Here is a 5,459-nt window from a genome sequence, read left to right as displayed (position 1 = left end):
TCAGAATGTCAACAGAATAGCTATGGCTTTTTTTTTTAATTATAGAGTTGTAGTCTATAATAACGAACGATTATTCCGTGTAAGGTGCATCAGAGACGAGTGAAGATGAGAAAATACTATCCCCATAATGAATTTGTGCTGGGCACCAGCAAGAACCTGCTTTAAATTTCCATGCCAATTTACAACCCCCATCCTGTACCAGGCAAGGTTAGTGGCTATTGAAAATACCACCAGGACAGGGCTGTCCACAGACACATTCAGTAGTGTGGCAACTATACAAAAAAAAAAAAAAAAAGACATGGTGCAATTTAAAAACAAGTATTACACAGCCTTATAGTTCAATTTTTTTTCTTTAAAAGAAATGAGTTGTATACAGTGATATTAAATGCTTTATAGACAAGGAAAAAAAAACTGCGCCAGAATCAACTTATTCTTCATCATCTTCTTCATCTTCCTCCTCTTTCTTCTTTTTCTAGCCTTGTATTTTTTAGCCTTGACGACCCCCTTCTTTGCTGCCTCAGGCTTTCCTTTAGCTTAGTGTGCAGCAATCTCCTTTTCATATTCTCCTTCAGCTTAGCCATCTTCTCATCTGGCTGCTTGTCATCTGCAGCAGTGACTCCACATCTCGCCCAGCTTCTTGGCAGCATCACCAATGGACCCGCCAGGATGCTGTCCTTTGATTTTTAGACCATATTCAGAACAAAAGAAGAAAAAGGCTGAAGGAAGCCTCTTAGGGACCCTTGAACTTCTTTTTTGTTCCCCTCTAGGTGGGATATAACTTTTCACTTCTCTTTCATAACGGGCCTTGTCTGCCTTTGCCCTGTCTTCAAATTTTCCTTTCTCCTTAGCAGACATGGTCTTCCACCTCTCTGAGCACTTCTTAGAAAACTCTTAGAAGTTGAAGCATCTGGGTGCTTCTTCTCATGCTCCTCCCGGCAAGTTTGCACACACAAAAAAGCATATGATGACATTTTGCCTCTCGGCTTCTTAGGATTACCTTTGCCCTTATTTAATTATCTTTCCTCAGTAGCCCAGTGCCCCTCCAGCTTGCATTTGCCCCAGCACTATCTTTATGGAGCTCAATGTATTACTGAAACTAGATTTTTTTTAAACACCATACCAACCCAACAAAATATAGTTGAAGGCTGGAACACAGCCCTTGGGCCCCCCAGCTGTGACCTCTAGAGCCGGCCTAGAGGAGTTTGTGAAGTTGGAACTTTATAAAGTTGACAAAAGGGTGAACCTGATTCAAACTGACTTAAACAAAAAGGGGGATTTATTAAAACGGGAAAGGCAGGGAAGAGGGTGAGCTTTAGCAACAACTAAAACCAGGGCCCTGGAGCTCACCAGGCTCATGGGTCCCTGTCTTCCATCTTTTTTCCTCTGCACAACAGATCCACCTCTCCCACCGCAGCTGACCTTTTGCCCAGGCTTCAAAGTTCCCAAGATTCCCATAGAGGCCACCCATCCTCAGGAAGTGTTGATTAATACGGTCTGTTCCACATAGAAACATCCTCACCACCTGGGGAAATTATTTGCACCAGGTTAGTGCAGGTGCCTATAACTGGCCATTCACCCGTGGCCATAAAGACAGGTATGACAATGGGCCGGCCCCAGTGAGCTGCCCTCCTCTGAGCGAGTCAACTCTGGCCAGGGAGTCAACATGGAAGACGAGCAGCCGCCACCACAGGCACGGAGAGGGTTGTTGTACCAGAAGGGAGGGTCCTGGGCACACAGGGTCCAGGGACCCATCACTAGTTCATTCTATGTCACAGACAGTGACCTTGAAGGACAGTGGATGTGGTGGCCACCTCGTGGTGCTGCACAGACCACTCCCCGATGGCCAAGAGTGTTGACTCCTTATGGCTCACCACTGAGTCCTCCCCAGAAATCTCCCTCGGCCAAAGGGAGCTGCCTCACCCAAGGTCACACCTCCAGGGAGCAGTCCACACCCGAGGACCGGTCAGTGGTGGGCACCAAGTGGAAGGTCTTTCCCAGCTTCAGAGCTCCCAGTTGGGTTAGCTGAAACCTCATCTACCACCTCATCATAGTCCGACTATTCGCTTCACCTAATGCTGCCTCTCACTCCTTCATGGATGTAGCTCCCCGATCCAGTCAACTTCCTGCAAGTGAATCTCCATTTCTGAGTGGTTTCCAAGGAACACAAACTAGGAGAGTCGGTAGCAAGAGTGACCCAGAAGGCAGGCTCTAGCCTGTGCTTTGGAGCTCACCCCCTGGCTGGCTGGCAGCTGAAGCCCATGGTCAGTGGAGGGAAGAAGGGTGCCCTCTCTCTGAATGCAGTGGCAGTGCTATGGTTAACCTTTCTGCTAGTGGTGGCCTGGGCTGGGATACCAGTGGAGATGGGTAAGAGAGCTCAGGAGTTCAGGAGGTTCAGGAGAAGTCATATCAGGCCTGATCCCTGGGGACAGAGACAAATCTGACCCAGCCCTGAATCCCTGGCACAGGACCTGTCATTGATGCTGAGAAATGTTCCCCTTTTCAGGCTCAGTCTCTGTTTACAAAAAAAAGGGAGTCCTCCCCTCGCCGGTTTGGTTCAATGGATACAGCAACGGCCTTCGGTCTGAAGGGTCCCAGGTTCGATTCCAGTCAAGGGCACATGCCTGGGTTGTGGGCTTGATCCCCAGTGGAGGGGGAGAGGGGTGCAGGAGGCAGCCAATCCATGATTCTCTCATCATGGATGTTTCTATCTCTCTCTCCCTCTCCCGTCCTCTCTGAAATCAATTTTAAAAAAAAAAAAATTTTTTTTTTAAAAGGGAGTCCTTTCCAAGCTGAAATTCCTTAAGGCTTAGGATGGATGGGTGGGTGGATGGGATGGATGGATAGACTTGTTGGACTGACAGTAATAAGCCTCACTCTCCCATGCCAATGGACAGCCTGAGGATGGCTAGACCTATCAAAGCCACCCATGGCCTCCACAGAGAGGAAACGGCACCCACAAAGTGACTCCAATCGTGCGAGGATCAGCAGGTGCCCCAGAGAGGCAAATGGACCAGAGAGACTTGGCCGAGCCAGGGCAGGCGAGTGGCAGTGGAGGCCTGAGGCTCCAGCCAGGAGCCCACCAGCCCATTCATCCGCCACCCACCCAAGACTCTTCTGCGGGCCCCAGCAACTGGTTTTGGGACACATAATAGATGCTCAGAAGATATGGCTGGCTGTCTTTACTGATCACCAGGCACTTGCTCATCCAGCATTACCTAAGGCACACAGGAGAGCACATGAGGCATAAGGATCTTTTCCCCCATTTTACTAGTGAGGAACCTGAGGCTCTGAAAACTCAATGGTTTGCCCCAGGTCACATGGCTGAAAAAGAGTCCGAGCCAGGATTGAAACCCTTGCCTCTGGCTCTCACTCCTCTGCTCCTGACCACACCCAAAGCCCGCCAGAATGGAGAACAGGACAAGCCTGGTACAGGAAAGCATCCAACGCTTGTCCCTGCACAGTGGGTCTCTATTTGACACTACGTGTTCATACAAACCAGCTTCTACACCTCCACCCCGACTGCCACTCCAGGCCTTTACCTGGCCGCTTCCTGCCCACAATGCCCCTCCCTCTGCCTCCAAGCCCTCTCATTCCTCAAGGCTCCATTGGGTTCCGGCCTCTCCCCTAATAACCTTGTAGACTCCTGCCTCCCTCCCTGACCTTGGCCTTGGTTTCGACAGCCTGAGGTCTTGGGCCTGGATAGAATGACCTCTGCAGGGCCCATACTTTTTGGGTGAATATTATGGAAAGTTCCCCTCATATCTTATCAAGACATTAGGCCTCCAGACTGGCAGCTCCTTGCACATAGGACAGGGCAGAGTTAAGGAGCTGTGTTATGAACTGAATGTGCCTCCTCCCCAAAATTCATATGTTAACGCCCTAACCCCCAATGTAACAGTGTTTGGAGACGAAGCTATAGGAGATTAGGGTTAAATGAGGCCTCGAGGATGGGGCCTCATGATGGGATTGATGACCTTTTAAGAAGATGGAAAGAGAGAGATCTCTCAGCCCTGTGAGGGCACAGTAAAAAGGTGGGCATCTACAAGCCAGGAAGAGAGTTCTCACTAGAAATGAAGTTACCTGGCAACCTGGTCTTGGACTTCCAGCCTCCAGAACTGTGAGTATTCAATGTCTGTTGCTTAAACCACCTAGACAGTGGTATTCTGTGATGGAGGCTGAGCAGGCTCAGACAAGCTGCTTTTCACTCTCAAATGATCTGACCCACAGTGCACAGAGCTGACCTAGATTCTGTTCTACACCACGTCCTGGTGGGAAAGTCTCAGGCCCCTCAGAGATGCAGTGAGGGGATAACGAGGGAAGAGGAGGAGGGATCAGCAGAGGGGGTCTGGGAACAGCCTTCTGACAGAGTTGCCAAGAACCCTGGGAGTAGCTGGCCACGCCTCCCCAGCACTCTCTGAACCAGCATCTTTCCCCAAGAACTACCAGCCAGACAGCCTCCCAGCTCTCTGCCAGCTCTTCCCTCAGACACTATCCAGGTGGAGGCCACACCCCTCCGCGCCTCCAGGACAGCCAGATGGCACTGCCAGCAGCACAGGGAGCCAGAACCCCACCCACTGGGACCCCAAGGGCTCTGTCTGATTTCAGTCTGTCTCACAAATCAGACCCTCAGCAGAGCACGGCTGAGCTTCCCCGACAGCTGGCCACGTGACAGCCACCCGATTTCAGGTGTCCCAGAACACAGGAAAGTGGCTGCGATGGGGCCATGAGGAGCCACAGGCCAGCTCTCTCTTCCACCCACACCTCCCCTTAACAAGCCTGAGAAGAGCCCTCGCAGGCCCAAGAGAAGAGGCCAAGGAAAGGGCACCGATGAGAAAGCAGGGCTGAGGAGACCGATGTGAAAATATAGGTTTACTGTCCCTCATATGTTTTGTGTTTGGTAGCCTGTTTCAAGCAAATAAGTTACTTGACCTGCCCCTGATCTTCTGGATCTGCATCGGATCTTTTTAAGAGCAGTTCACATGGAAACAAAAGTCAGCTTTGCAGCCATGAAGCTGTGACTGTTTTTACTCAGCTGATGGAGATTTGCAAGGCGAGGAAGTCTATGTCTCTGGGAGACATACATTTCTTAGTGGAACCCCAAACTTGCCTTCAACGTCATCTTATTTAACTTCTCTCACACCCTCCACCCAGTCCAGTGATTTTCAACTGGTGTGCCACAGGAATTTTTAAAACACAGGGGCACTGACCTCTTTCCCCTTAGATCAGGGGTCCTCAAACTTTTTAAACAGGGGGCCAGTTCACTGTCCCTCAGACCGGTGGAGGGCCGGACTATAGTTTTAAAAAAACTATGAACAAATTCCTATGCACACTGCACATATCTTATTTTGAAGTAAAAAAACAAAACGGCAAAAACACCCGCATGTGGCCCGCGGGCCGTAGTTTGAGGACGCCTGCCTTAGATTGTCAAATGAAAAAATGACAAGAGCCAAGACAACAAT

At 49.9% G+C, this 5,459-nt stretch overlaps 1 pseudogene across 1 annotated transcript; it reads right to left on the bottom strand.

Moving 5' to 3' along the window:
* Nucleotides 1-427: 427 nt before the first annotated feature.
* On the bottom strand, nt 428-998 carry LOC307106796 (high mobility group protein B1-like; annotated as a pseudogene). The gene has a single exon. The product of its transcript is annotated as a high mobility group protein B1-like (transcript).
* Nucleotides 999-5,459: the final 4,461 nt, after the last annotated feature.

The sequence above is a fragment of the Cnephaeus nilssonii genome (genome assembly GCF_951640355.1).
Source record: "Cnephaeus nilssonii genome assembly, chromosome: 2".
NCBI classification, from domain to species: domain Eukaryota; kingdom Metazoa; phylum Chordata; class Mammalia; order Chiroptera; family Vespertilionidae; genus Cnephaeus; species Cnephaeus nilssonii.
The sequence above is the reverse complement of the archived record's forward strand: the minus strand, read 5'-3'. Positions and strand labels throughout refer to the sequence as shown.